Here is a 15,877-nt window from a genome sequence, read left to right on the forward strand (position 1 = left end):
CGTGCTACGTGCAATGGCTTTGCAAGATTTGGAGAATACCCCTAATGATTGGATAATTGTTAAGGCCGAAGAGAGATAAATTACACTTTCGCATTTTTAATAGCACTTTTCTTTCTTTGTTCATAATCACATCAAAGGTGTTGAATTTACGCTACGTATCATTCAAATCAATTAAAACAAACACCCAAAAATACGCAAAGAAACCTGTTTCAAAGAATTCGTACCTCACTCTCGCAGCGGAGCGCGTCAACTGATTACAAAATCGCCGGCACTTGATTATTATTATTTATACAATATCACTTGCACATACAATTTAGCTTAACGTAAATTTTTTCCGCAAGCGCATCTCCCACACTTTGCTGTTTGCACAGATATTATAGTACTTTAGTTAATAAATATTTAGAACACTTGTTATTATTTTTGTTAAAAAATTAAGTTTGATTTGGATTTTGTTGTAGCAATTGTTTATCAGCTCTGGCGATAAGCAAACAAATAGGCGTGAATATTCATGCGAAAGTCAAAAACGGGGACAAAAGTAAAGAGAAATGTCAATTGGGCAATAGTGTACATATATATGTAATACAGTGCCGAACAGAAGTATTGGCACAGTGAATTTTTCGCAATATATGCAAAGTTTTTTATTCTAATTTATTTTCGGTAACTTTTTATAAAAATATTGTTCATTCTACACTAGAAAACATGATAATAAATTCTCTAAACATTGTGCAAAACTCAGGAAAATTCATTAAAATTACACACTAATTTGCAACTTTTTATTCAGATTTTTTAGAAAAATTCTAAGAATACAGTTTTATATCCAATTCAAATTCAGTATAACAAAGTGTGAGTTTGAAGTCGCTAGAAAATTGCGTTGATTTTTGATAATTTTTTTTCACGCAAGTTTTTCCATACAAAGTGTATTCAATTACTTTTTGTATGAAGAAAATGAGCAAGCAACACCTTCCAATAAAAAAAAGTTTAGAGATTTTATTTTTATGTTTTTTGGTGTAAAATAAACTATGTATATTTTTATAAAATATTATCGAAAATAAATTAGAATACAAAACTTTGCATATATTGCGAAAAATTCACTGTGCCAATACTTTTGTTCGTCACTGTACATATATGCACTTATAAAAACATACGTTGTGCTGAGAAAGAACGCGGAAAATGGAATTGGTTACTTTATTGCCCGGCTGCAGCAGCAGGTAGTCGCGGCGGTAGTGCAATGAACTGGTTGCAAATGCAATTGCTCTTTCACAGCTCTTCACTTGTTCACTTGACGCTCAGCTGTCATTGCGCTTTTTGTTTTGGACTCTTCGCTCGAACGCTGCCCTTTTCGCTGCCTTCTTCTCAAATACAGCTACCGTCAGCAAGTACTTTATATATTTACTCGTACATACAAACATACGTTGATTCACGCAATGCACTCAATGGCTCACGCTCCCAACAGCGAGATGGCTGCTCTCGAATGACATGCGAATGTCATTTATTTTTATCAAAAATTACTGATAAGGCTCTCAAGAGTATACATATTTACACCCATGTAGAGATTATACTAAGTATTACAACCACTTGTACATAAGTATATATGGGCGATGCAGCTTCTGTTTACAATTGATAAAAATCTGTACATTAGACCGGCTCGGTGATGTTTGAGCACTTCACAAAAATTTTCGTGGTTACACTTCCTGAAAAACAACCTAATTTAAGTTTTCTTCTTAACATGTTTATTCATGATCAGAGTTGCCGCTTTGGTAATTTTTTTCTTTATTTATCAAATTTGGTAATTTGGTAACTTGTTTTACAATTTGGTTACTTTTTCGATTCGGTCCTACATACTTAAATCCTATTTGGGTACTCGCATTGTTTTAAAGTTTGCCGTTTCTCAAATCCGGCTTCTATATTTTTTACGCTGACTTTTGCTTTCACTGATTTGACTAATTGTGATAACAGTTGATTTGTTTATGTTAAACACGTCACAAATCACTTTACCTGAAACATCACTTTTTAATTTTTCCAGAATTGTGGAAAGTCAAAGAAAGGCAAAAAATTCAAAATTTGTGTGTGTGGCATGCATAAAAAAAGAATGTTGTAGGTATTGAGGTTAAATTGTTTTGAGGTTGCACTTATAAAAGTTATAATGGTTTGCTTTAAAAACTTACCTTAATCAAGGAATTGCACGTATGGAGGGTTGCGGTTACCGTGTATGCACTGTAAATATATTCAAAATTCTAAGTATGCATATTTTTTGCGCTTCAATCTATCTGTAACTATAGCAGTCACAGTGATATAATCCCGACGAAATCCTTGACGGTGGTACCGGGAGGGAAACGGTACATAACGGTAGAAAGTCTAGTTTAGTTTAGTTTATCATTAGGGTAAGCTGTCCATTTAGGGAACAATTTTTAATTTTATGTGCAAGAAAAGTTCTTGTTTGAAGTCTTTCGTTGACTTAATTTGCAAAGTTATTTTTCAGTTATTTTTTTTTTTCATTTAATTATTCAATTATTTCAAGCTAATGCAGCGCTATGTGGACTTTTTTCCGCTTCCATTCTGCACGAAATGTTCAGGGAAGATTTTTTCCCTTTTCTTTCTCTGTCAGAACACTCATCCGAACTCTTTAGTTCCGAAATTGTTCTTCGAGGGAAAGTTCTCTGGATCCTTGTTCCCGTTTTGTTTTTTTGTCAGAACGTTGTCGTTCTCTTAAAACTGTTCCTGCAAGTAACAGTAATTCCCGTTGAAAACGCTCTCTACAGTTTTGTTTCACTTTCGTTCTTGTGAAAACGCTTCCGAGGTTTTGTTTAGATTTTCAATCGTTCTAGCTAACGTAATTAAACTTAACAGTACATGGATTTGTCAAGCAAATGTCAAAATCCTAAAGGAAGAGTCTTAAAAGTTGCTAGTTTCATTGGCTTCTGATAAGTTGCGATATTATAAATCTTTTCTCTACAGACATTTTAAAATTTCTTAAAAGTGCTTTAGATTTCGTCATGGCTGAAAAGGGTTAGTGAGATGACCACGTCTAATCCAGTACTTACAAGCTCTCGTGCCTCAAACAAACAAATGAGCTACCACCATAGGTAGTAGCTATGTCAACCCCAAATAATAAAAATACGATTAATCTTATCACCTATGTACCTGTTTTTCTTTCTCAATATTTTATCCAGAAAAAACTCTCTACGTCTTTAAAAAAAGCCATGTTTAAAACTTTTATAGCACATGATTCTTTTTTGTTAAGGAAAGTGTCTATTCTTCGATATCATACCAATTTTATTATGCAAATAAGTACGCGGTAATGTGAAAGCTTTTAGGAGTCGCCACGAATTGCGGCCAGGTCGTTGTGTTTGAAAGCATTTTAAATGCCCCTTTTCTATCACTGGACAAAATTTCGTTCGTTTGGCCGATAATGGGATCGCGATGGATGATTTTAGCCAGAGTACAATACATTCAGAGGGACATTTATGCTGAAGGTTCAGGGCTTCTTTAACAGAGAGTATGTCTCTGTCAGAGGAACTATTCCCTCCTGAATACGTTGATCATAAAACTTGGAGAATAACGAAGGCCTTTCTTTTATGACTACTTTAAGAGCGATGCTAGGTATTCCATCCGCTACCGGTGCCTGGTTCTTAGCGGTTATGGCAAGCCTGCCTTTCACCTCCTTTGTGACCTAAGGAATCTTTGAACTATCGCATGCTTTCGTCTAAACCCTTGATCTGGAAAGAGATCGGTAGCTATGCTATTCAACAACAAGCGGCATGCAGGTTGTGAAAACACTGCCCCTTTAACTTTAGCTATTATCGGATGCTTCTCGCTAAGAAATTGAAAGGCATGCGATTTCGAGGACATCTATCACAATAGCTTTTTAATCGCCATGCATTCATACTTATCCTGCCATGTAATTTATTTATTTATTTTATTTATTTATTTATTTCTGTGATTGATGCAAGCGCCAGGTCAACATGTCTCATGTAAAAGTTGTAATATGACTTTATTTTGAGATACTCTAGCACAATGGGGGATCAAGCTTTAACGAGTACTGGTCAACGGTACCAAGCGTTAAACTTTCTGGCAATTATAGCCGCTTCTCACACACTTCTCTCATGTCAATGGCCAAACTGGGAGTAACATAATGGCTGAAAAGATGCAGTGCATTTTATAGCGCTGAAATCCACTTTTTTGGGACCCAGTCTAGTGTATGCACATACCTATATGCATGTACATATGTTGTTTATTAATCGTATGTTTTTTTAATTAATTTTTTTCGCTTAAAAGCATTACATAATTGATAAGTACATGCATTCATATGTATTTTAATCCCTCTCAGCCCTTTCCCAATAAAATACAACGTGGACCAACCTTATTTATTGCATGCCTCCTAGCATATGCCACACTTTTTCGCATGGTTTTTAAAAACAGTTTGTCAAATGGCAACTACTACAAACAACATAAAACCTGGTGGGATTGAAGTTTTTTATTTATATTAAGTACAAATCAACTCTAAGGGCCATTTTCACCACATCTAGTTAACACTAACTGGAGGTACATCCTTCAGTTAAGCACTTCGACTGCTTTATCGATCACATGTTATTTGCTAGGTGTCAACAATATCGATAACGATGTTTAACTGTTAAGTTGGGATCAACCAGACCTTTTTTATGGGAAAAACAGCAAAGCTATGGGCATTTGTAAAAATTACTTTCAAAGAAAGGATTCGCGATGGACTGTGGAATAATCGACTCATGAGTGACTATTTGAAAATATATTCTCTGATAAACCAATAAATTAGGTTCTAAAGAACAATCGAATTTTTCATATTTCCCCAGTGCTAAAAATTATAAAAAAAGGTTATTATTAATTCTTTAAATATTAACCTTTTCCACGTTTCTGACTGATATTGTCATTTTAAATAGAGGAGGAGATAACCCGGAGCTTTCAATCGAAAGTAACGAAATCGATGTCCATGCTTCTATGCCATACACCAGCACTTTCATTATGAGTGACTTCTAAATACACTGTGGCTTTTATGCAAAAAACGAAGGCTAAAAATATATATTGTTAACTATAACCGAAATTTATAAAAATTTACACACTTTGTTTATAGTTATATGGTACATATTTATAGGCACCGTATTTTGTCCGCAGTGTACTTACAAAGTGTCATGTTTATATGGCGAGAGAGGACTTTACTTCACAACAACCTACTAAGTTCAAAGTAACAAATGCTAGCATTGTTATTGGTATTTATACTTGGGTGGTTCACAAGGTGTCGTACTTGTCGTATTGTTGTATGTTGTAAAGTTTTTTACGGCTAAATAAATGTTTAGAGGACTTGAAATCACCACCAACTATTTTTTAATTGTGTGAAATTTCGTAATAAAACTTTTATGTTAGCTTGCGAATTCCTTAGATATAGTTTTAGCCGTTTAAAGTTTATGACATACAACAGTACGACAGTATACAACACCTTGTGAACTCCCTAACTGTTTCCTAAGTAAACGAGCTTCTACGTTCTCGAAATTATAACTATCAACAGAGACGTGGGTGCCAACGCGCGAATGCGCTGACTGTTCGTTTGCTGGCAGCATATACTTTTCTCCTCGATCTTTTCTCGCGGTTCTTTTCCTAGATGTGGCGCATTGTGAATATGTGGCCCATGGTGCATCTTCCAGGTCTAAAGCACGCTGTGGTGTAGTGGTAAGCAGTGCGCGCTTTCATTCATCAACACCTGGGTTCAAGCCCTGGTCAAAGGGCTCCCTATTACAATTGCCTTTCGTACTGTCATCAGGTATGTAACTTGAGAATAGAAATCGCTGCATCTTTTAGGTGCATCAATATTACATAGTTACATCCCGAGCTAATAAAAGGAAGGTAAAAAATATAGAAAAAGGCTTTTTCTTAACAGCGGTCATCCCTCGGCAGGCAATGGCCATGAAAAACAGCTTCTCATAAAAATACAATCGCCGTTCGGAGTCGGCGTAAAACTGTAGGTCCCTCCGATTTGTGTGATAACATCAAGGCGCACGCCACAAGTCGCGCCAATCTATTATTATTATTAAAGCACGCTGAAAAGGCTCAATCAGTTCGTCGGAGGTTGGCTTCAGTCTTTCACACAATACGCTCGATAAGACCTGCAACCCATGCTTAGAAGACTGCTGCGACGGTAGTTGGCGCGTATGGCGGGATCGCCTTTCTTGTGGATTGGGCAGAGTACACTTAAATCCCTGTCGGCGGGTATACGTTCATCTGACCATATTATGCATAAAAGCGCAGTTAGTCAACGACGTAGCGTAAACGTAAGTTGACGTACGTAGCAGCATATCAAATTTACTGTTGATAGAGCGAGAGAGAAGCAACGGCAACGTCACCGCCATGTGGTGGTGAGTTTAGGTTAACACGCGAATCCCATAGGGTAGATCGTGTCTGCGTCAAACTACGTCTACGCTACGTCGTTGACTGTTTGAGCTTTAAGAGTTGATGAATTCTACGATTCAGTAGGGTGGAACACATTTCTGTACATCGCCCTGGTCTAACAATCTTCCGTAAGAGAGTTAGGTCTCTTGTAAACCATTGCAGGCTCTTCGCACTCACGTATTTCAGCATCTCTCTTCTTATTGCGGTCTATGCGTTTTCCTTCCCTCTTCAGTCCCCCATAAAGGTCCCACGTGGCTGGCGTTAGGCCCGATCGGAGCGTGTTCCTATAGGAGGCATCTTTTTTCTCTGCACCTTCTTGACTCTCCTCATCGCACCAGTTGTTCTATCGGGATCACTGTTCGAGATGTGCTTGGCAGCATTGGCATGTCCAATTGGCGTCAGTTGGTAAAGAACAGAAAGAATAGGCGTGGTTTATTTGACTCGACCAAAATCGCTTAAGCGCCAAAAAATAAGAATGATTACAGCAATAAATTACTATGCACACACAAAACCCATGAAGCTTATTGATAACGTCACTCGTTCGGCCATTTGCAACCTCCATTGAGTAGTTGATCAATGGAAAATAACAGAGCTGTAATTACAATAATGTCGCCTTTGGGCAAACGGCACCAATAATAGGCTGACATGATGGTAAAACAAATCCATACGTGACGCATCAGTGGCTATTGTTTTATTCTGTATCAGCTACAACGTAAACAGGCTCACAAAGCCAAAGCTCCCTTTGCTGTCTGTTCACAATAAAGCTGTCCAACACATCACATCCCGCTCTAGATATTAGCAGATTTTATCGACTAAAACTGGCAATTTGCAACATTCATAATTGTTAATGTCACTGTTTGTGTGTGCCTTCTATTACGCTACTGTAACTTTTGTCAAGTATACCAACAACAATATTGTTAAAAGCAAAAAACAATTAGTTGTCAATTAATAAAAATTAGCATAGCTTACCACATTGCTACACTTGACTGTGCAACAAAAATGTCAGAGCGCAAACAAACAGTCCGTGGGAAAAATAAAAGATCAGAAAAACTAGAGACGAACAAATTTCCAGAGGTTACTGCAGCAGAATCAGTGCTTGGACAAAAAAAAATTTTATCGAGTCATGACCTACACCTACACAGAAAAACAGGATGAACGACTTGATGCGGCAATTTTCGTCTACTTTTCCTTTGGTCAGTCGCACAGACCACTAACTTTTATGGGTTTTTACAGTATGTTCCTGTGGCTACTGCTACTGTCCGCAGCTGTGTGTGAGTAAACTCCAACTCCACCTCCTTTACGCTTCAACACACACTATGTTACTTTGTTTATTTCACTTCTGTTATTTCACTTAATTATTTTGTTATTTTTATTTAATTTTCTTGCCAACACGAAAAACGCAGAAGAGCAGAAACGCAACAGTGGTTACACCACCAATGAATTAAAAACAATACCAACAAGCAATATACTGCGTAAGCACGCAAAGACGCATCCGAGCGAACGCGACAGCTCGGTAATCAAATAGCAATGGAAATGGGCGCAAATAAAGTGGTTCGAGCGTAAAAATAGAAATTAAATGACTTGCAGGACAACATGAATTTGCACTGATTTGGTTTTGTTTTTTTTTTTACCTTCTCTATGCTCTTTTCTTACTGTCGACGAGTAAGAACTCGAGCATTCCAGCTAGCTGACCCTTGCGTAATTTTCTATTTGCTGAAGTTCGACAAAGACGAGGGTAGATATGTATATTACAGAAAGACGAAACACTTGATGGATTAAATCAATCAGCTGGTTGTTGTTGTACCGATCCCTGCCTTTATCAGTGTGTCTTCCGATCGTAGTCGTCAGAGCCCAGATTTCCCCCGTATCTTCTCCGTCTATACCCAATATTTCAGCATCCGCATGCTTTCGCTTTCCCAATGGCCACCTAGACTTCACAGTGATATTCTATCACCTCGAAGTTTGGCTTGTCCATCAGAGGCTGCAAAGTGAACTAGCTCGCGGATCGCTCCATTTTCATTCTGTCATTGCACCTCTTCGGGTTTGGCAGTGGTCTTAATGTTGACCTAATCTTGCTCACATGACAGGCGAATGTGCAAGTCTTCGTGTGTTCCGACTTTTCCCGCTTAAACTAGGTTACCAATAGCCGAATATCTGCATTAAGATCCCTGATGCAGGAACACACAGGACAAAATCGCTACATCTACCATAAACAAGGGAACATGGGTCCAAACTACAGAAACCAAGAGGAAGAAAATAACTGATTTTACTTACCTGCGAATCCAGGCCAGAAAAACAACTACTGGTTGAACTAAAGAATAAAATCCGCCGAGACATAACAAACTAAGAACCAGCGAGGATTTAGCACTGCTATAAATAGCGACGGACAAGCAGACATAGTGACGGCACAACACCGAAGCCAGTTTGTCTCCAAACTGATTAGCGCACTTAATTCAGGGTGACATCCTGCAGGGAAGCTGTTGCCAGGGGGTACCCAGTGGGAATTAGGAGCACGTAATAATACCTTATTAGCAACTTACTCTTCACCTGGCGGTCATTACCATTTCCCTGCCGAACGTCCCTTACTTTTACAAAGGCATGACCGCCTTATGTAAGTAGGAATTTAGAATGTACATTTGGTATCAGACATACTTCTGAGCCGCTTTACAAAGTAAGTTACGTGTAATGCAGAGAAGTCGCTCGGAGTAGTTCGGCGCTTGGAGATAACTTCGGCTGCACGTTACTTTGCAACTGACAACGTAATGTGTCGTTGGAGGTGTTCATTTTGTGCTTTACTAGTAGATGACATTGGCCATGATGACAATTTTGGTACTAAAAACTGAAAGAAAACATGGCTTACCTCGTAAGGTGCTTACCTATTTTCCCAGTGGGTATGTAAACATTGAACATTTCCATCTGCAGTCGATGATCGGTTCGATGAGATGATACTGCACGGTGTAATGTGAAGCGAATGCCAGACCGCCGCCATTATGTAGCTCGCGATCGCGACGGTGCATATTGTACATATCCATCGCAGCTCAACAAAGCTGCAATTGTTGAGCAACTTCGTCTCGTGGATCGCAGCTATCAATATTCCGTGTAGCAGCAGTTCAGTTATGAGTTCTTCATAAACCTTAACAGGCTGGTGAGAGATGAATGTTGTTGCACCTTTGGTGTTTGTCATTGTTGAGGTAGCTTCCTTGCGGGTGATTTTTCCGGTTGCTTCGCTCTTTAACAGGGACCTTAGTAAATCGAAGAAATGAAGGGACAAATGATAGCTACGATAATTTAAAAATAAAATTGGAGAACACAGAAAGAATAGAAAATTAAAAAATGAATTTAATGTTAATTTGACATTACACCAAAGTGGCACCGCCATTGATGTTCATAGTTTTCTTTTTAAATAGCGTTCCATAAGTTACGGACATTCCGCTTTTCGAGAAAACCAAAGCTTAAGGCCAAAATATAATTACGATGAAAACAGTTGCTGCTCGATCTCATTCAAAGGCAGATCGTGTGGATTGCAGACTAAGTGGCCAGCACAGACCGTGCTGAATAAAATAAAGAAACCTTTTTTCGAGATGGATGAAAGAATTACATAATAAACCACTTACTTCTGAAACATGGACAGAGAAACCTATAACTTACATTGTTTGAATACCCAAAACCGATTTCAATTTAAAGTTACCCTCGTAAGCACCATCCGTTTGTTTTGTAGATTGCTTTGTTTATTAATCTTTCTATCATTCAAGCCTAGAGAACGTTCTGGTTGGTAGCGGCGCAATAAAAAGGATATTAAATGAATGTGTTGGTATTTCTCTGTTTCTCTGCCATAGCACGAAAATAAATGAAATTTATAAATGCAGCATCGCTGGTGTATTCGCATTTCACACTGAGTTTGAATGTCCGCTCACATTCTTAGGCGGATTCTTTTAGGTCAGTATTTTACGCTAATACTTGTAGTGTAAACGCATTAGTGTTTATGCCGCGGGAGAAAATCCAACTACGTGGGTCAGAAAAATTGGCGAACTAAGTAGTTCAAAACTTATAAACTCTAAGGGAACGGTACTGAATCCCGATCTACCCCATTGCTTTTAACATGTCGATGTCCTGCGAAGTGATAATTGTCTCACTCGGCAAAACGTTGAAATGCAAATTGAACTGGTTCCATATTGAAAAGATCAAGTTCAGTAATCCTTGAACGAGCAGGCTCTTACAGAGAAAAGTGTGTGAATCCGCATTCTTTTCAGTTTTCATTGGAACTAATGCTTTACCAGACCGTATTACAACTTCAATGCTATTACTAAACCAAAAGCAGTGGAAACAAGTAAAAAAGTCTAAGTTTGGGCGGAGCCGAACATTAAATACCCGACGCAAGTATTAAACATATGATTTTCACCTTTCCGAAAGCTACCGCTACATGGTAGGAAGGGGTGTATAAATTTTGAGTGAACTAGCGTCCTTAAATTTGGAAATATTGAAGTTTCAAGCATTTTTGAAATTTACATTTTTGACGCACCAGGTGAGTTAGAAAAAATTTCACTATTCATAAGCACTGCGATATGTTTGTTTCGTTTGACACCCATATTGTGGTACGTACATATCCATGTATTTCAATTTTCCAGTTGCCTTAATCCAAGTTGAATTTGATTTTTTTTATTATTCCAGAAATAAAGCCTTTTCCCATCTTTTAATAATTCATACAAATGTATTTTTATATTTCACATAATGATGTGTATTAGTTAATTAAATTACGCCTTTCAAACAGGTGGCAGCCCTCTTCCAAAGTATTTTCAAGCTACAAACTTATTAACTCTCCTTCGTCTGACATTTAAGAACATATTTTATTTAACAGAAGAATTAAATTTAATATCATTTTTTAAACATGTGGCAAACCCGCTAAGTGTAGTTTAGAAATAAATATTTTTCAAAGCCCCCTTCGATCGGTACCCATGTTTTTATAATTCATTTAAATCATTAAGTAATTTAAATTTAACTTTTTAAACAGGTGGTAATCCTCTTCCAACACCTCAAAAATATTCCTTCTATTAAAACTAACTCTCACTCTTTCGTTTGACATCCATATCTATTTTTATATTTCATATAACTTGTGTATATAAGTTAACTAATATCGCCATTTTGAGCAGGTGGCAACCTTCTTCAAAATATTTTCAAACTACTATAGTTTTAAACCGCTTAAGATTGCCACCCATATGATGAAACGTATTTCTCTTAACTAATTCCCTTGATTCCAATTAAAATTGATTTTTTAATCAGATGGCAACCCTAAGCTAAGTTAAGAGACAAAGCTTTTCAAAACAATTTCTACTGATATCCATGTTATATCAGATTTATTTTTTTGACAAAAATCCCTTAGCGCATTATATATACATTTCAAATATTTAACCAGTGAAAATTTTATTTTGAAATTTGTAGGGTTTAGCAAAGCGCGCCGAGTAAGCTAGGGGTTATAAAAATAACATATATCAATAAGTAAGAAAAAACTGCATTGGCTTATACTTATCGATACCTGAGTGGAAGATCGATCTACACGCCCTATCTCAGAAAACTTTTCTCGAACGCCCTATTTTATAATATTATTAGAAACACCATATCTCAGAATTTGGTTGAAGAACGCCCTATCTCAGAATTTGGTTCAAAAACGCCATATCTCAGCTGCCGATTCAAAAACACACTATCTCAGCACATTTTCAATGTATTTTCAGCTGAGATAGGGCTGAGATAGGGTGTTTTTCAATAAAATTCTGAAATAGGGCATTCTTCAGTCAAATTCTCAAGTAGGGTGTTTTTGAAAAGTTTTCTGAGATAGTGCGTTTTCGAACTGGCTGCCGAGATAGGTCGATCAGGTGACGATATGTTCTTTTATTCAGGCACAGTTTTGATGTGAGTGGCCAGTAATTCCAGTACTTAAAACATTCATGTACACAGAGACCAACTACGAAATCTAATAGAAATGACCAATTTTTAACATAATTTTGATTCTAAAATCCTTACGAATATCCTTTTTGGCAAAGAAGCGAGCATTGCATAATAAATTATTTCTTAGATCGGAAGCACCAACATTTTTACCTGTCTGCTTCACGCGCAATGCCTCATACTTACACATGTATACGTATTTATTTCAAGCCCCCTCGGCTATTGATTAATCCTTAATTAGAGAAAAAATTTAGTTTTTAAAATTTAAATATTTATTGAAAACACTTTCATTTCATTAATTTACAAAAAAAACATAAGTTTTTACAATTAATTTCATACATATTTAAATTACAGTTAAAACATGATATTCATATCGAAATATATTTGTGAATCAACGTGACAAATGTTTAAATAACTAATTTTATTTAAAAAAATATTTTTGTGACTTCCATAGCTGAGAAACGTGTGAGTAGTTCGAGAAAGAAAAATTGCGTATTAATAAAAAGTGTGCCGGAAATGGGCTGCATAGTGCAATCAATTTTGCGCTGATATAATTTTTTGAATCTATGTTTTAGCGAGATAATTAAAACAAAAAATTTTTCTGTGGATTTTCGCACTTGTTAATTGCAATGTTTTCTTATGACGCCGAAAATGTGGCCATTCCTCTAAGGTCTGCTCATAATGATGTTGCATGAGCCGAAGTGGCGACAGAAATTTGATATCTGGCATAGCAGCTGAAAGAGCTGAATTTAGGCTGGCACAAATCGCAAGCGATATTTTTGTTGCTGCAATATGCTTTTTATTAGCAATTTAACGTTCATTGCTTTTCGCATTTGTGACTTTTTATGCTGCTGGCTTGCTGTAGAGTTGCTCATCTTACTAATGCTGTCATTACTGTTGTTGCTATTACGGGTGGTTTGGTGGATATTTTTTCTCTGTGGCAACTGCCGCTCAAAATTTGTTCGCTTCACTGATAATGTCTCAAGCGCGCTGGAGCGTCCTAAACTAATTGCCGTGCCACTTCAGTTCGCTGGCCTTGTTGCCATCCTTCTTTCGAAGTATCCGCAACTTTGCAAAGAAAAATTTATTTATACGAAATTTTAACACCACCCGTGAAACTGATACTTATTTCGTTTCAGCGTCACTTGAGTGCCGCACTATTGTTGTTGCCCAGTTGCTTTTCTAAATCCATCAGCTTCTTGCTGTTTTTAGAATTTTTTGCATTTTATACTTTGCCTTATTTTTTTTCGATGATTTTTGTTGTATTTGTTTTGCTGTTATTTTTTATTGTTACACCTAACTCCTCCATACAGAACAAAAATATTTGTTTTCATTGCATTTTAATTTGAAACCACTATCGTCGTTGCAGCACCTAATCACCTTTGCCATCTCTCACCTTTGCTTCTTTGCTTTACTGTGCTTCTTATTCTCTCCTTATCATACTCTCATTCTCCTCTGCGCGCTTAAACTGGAATTTCTAATTTCTAGCACGTTGAAAGTTCTTGCCTTGTAATGGCAGTGGTGGCACACCTTCGTTGGCCAGCTGTAGCGTCAAGTGTCCACCGGGAAGCAAGTGTCCAAAAGCATCAAATGAACGGAAAAAGAGAAAGAAAATAGCAAATGAGTAAGAAATTTAATAAATTGAGACAAGCATGTAATATAATAAAGGTAGCGCACAAAAGGTGTTAAAAACCAAACACAAACAAGGATAGTGACAAAGACAGCTTCAGGCTTCATAAGAAAATTTAACTTTAACATTTTGTTACATTTTCAGATTTATAATTTTTCTATGGGTATAAATATCGCTACTTTTTCTGGTACCTACTTAGTGCAACATCACACTTAAATTATAATACAATTTGATATTCTTGGAAGGTATAAAAAAATCGATTCTTGGTAAAAGGATACGCCAGAAAATGTAAAGAGTTAAAAATCAGAATACAGCGACAAAATACTGAATAGAAAACAAAAATTTACCCAAAATCAAAATCCACTTAAAAGAAACTAACTTATCGCATCGCTCATTTACTAAAATCCAGGGGATTTTTCAAGATAACTTTTCCAGCAGAAATGCTAAACGGGCAAGAAACTGAAAGCTTAAGAGAAAGTGTTGAGACGATCCCACCAGTGAGGATCCGGTGTATTTTTTAGACAGATCGCGTGAATGTCAACCGGACACTATCCAGTCAATACACTCACCCAAAAGAGAATAGGTACTCCCAGTCGATGGTGCCTTTCCTGGCCAACTCATTGGCAACGCTATTCCAATATTACTTGGTACCCGAGAGTAAAAAATAGAATACAAGATTGCGCCAATCGATGTCATAAAAGTGAGGGAATGAGAGAGCATATAACGCATGAACAAAATCTATTTTTATATGGAATAAGATGCGCAACACCCTCGACAAAAAAAACTAAAAAATCAACGGTAATTTTTAGGGACTTGAAATTTGCACTTTATTGTACTAAAATTTAATGGGCTAACAAAAGGTTTGAACTTTTGATGAAATTTTTTTGAAGTTTGATTAATTTTCGTTATAATTTGTGCAAGATTTAAAACTTTTATCAGAATGATTTCCGTTATAGATCAAACCATGATAAAAACATAGTATGGTAGAACCGTTCTCTCAATTCGGCGGCATGATTTTTTTTTCGAAGTTTTCCAACATTTTAAAATCATTTAAAACTGAATATGAAACAAGTAATTTTTGAGCAAAAAACAAAACCGACTTCAATAAAAAATTAAAATTCCGACGAATTGATAAACTCCTCCTATTTTAGAAGTCAGTTAAAAATTAAATTGTTTAAAATTTTGGTTGTCTGAGATTGGAATGAGAACGTGTGTGCAGGCTCATAGAGACGGAGGGGGAAAAGGGGTGAATCCCCCTCGGCCCGAACTTCTTTTTGAGCCCTAAATATCAGAAGCATAGCTTGTTATTATTTTTTTTCAATCTAATTGCTCCTTCGTTATAGGCTTTCATGATAAATAAGTATGTATGTATATTCCAATTCGTGCAATTACAATACGTTTTGGCTCACAGTGCATTTCAAATACCGCTTAAACTCGCTAGAATACAACTTTCGGATAGTTTTTTCTCTTTCATCTGAAGTCATAAGTATGTGGCTATTTAATATATACCTAAAATATATTGTAACTCCTGTTGTTTAGGAGTTATGAATGTTTCAACAGCGGACCCGATTTCCTACATAGTTAATAGTTAGTTACATTCGGTTTAGCTGTGAATAAGTAAAGTACAGATTGATATTAAAAATAAACACCACTCATAAAACATACAAACATACTTCTCTTATTGAAAATTTTCTAAAAACTTATTTAAACTTTGACGAAGACGTAAACGGTGGATGTTGTCGACAGCCCAAGTTTCACCTGACCCCTCTGAAAACTCATCTCTGCCGGCACATAAAAGTACCTACATACAAAATGTAACACAACACTGTGTAAATGTATTCAGGAACAGAAAAACAAAATATATGTATGTATGTAAAACACAACCACTGTCGTAGT

Source organism: Rhagoletis pomonella, unplaced genomic scaffold (genome assembly GCF_013731165.1).
Source record: "Rhagoletis pomonella isolate Grant_MI unplaced genomic scaffold, Rhpom_1.0 Rhpom_scaffold_00002, whole genome shotgun sequence".
Classification (NCBI taxonomy): Eukaryota; Metazoa; Arthropoda; class Insecta; order Diptera; family Tephritidae; genus Rhagoletis; species Rhagoletis pomonella.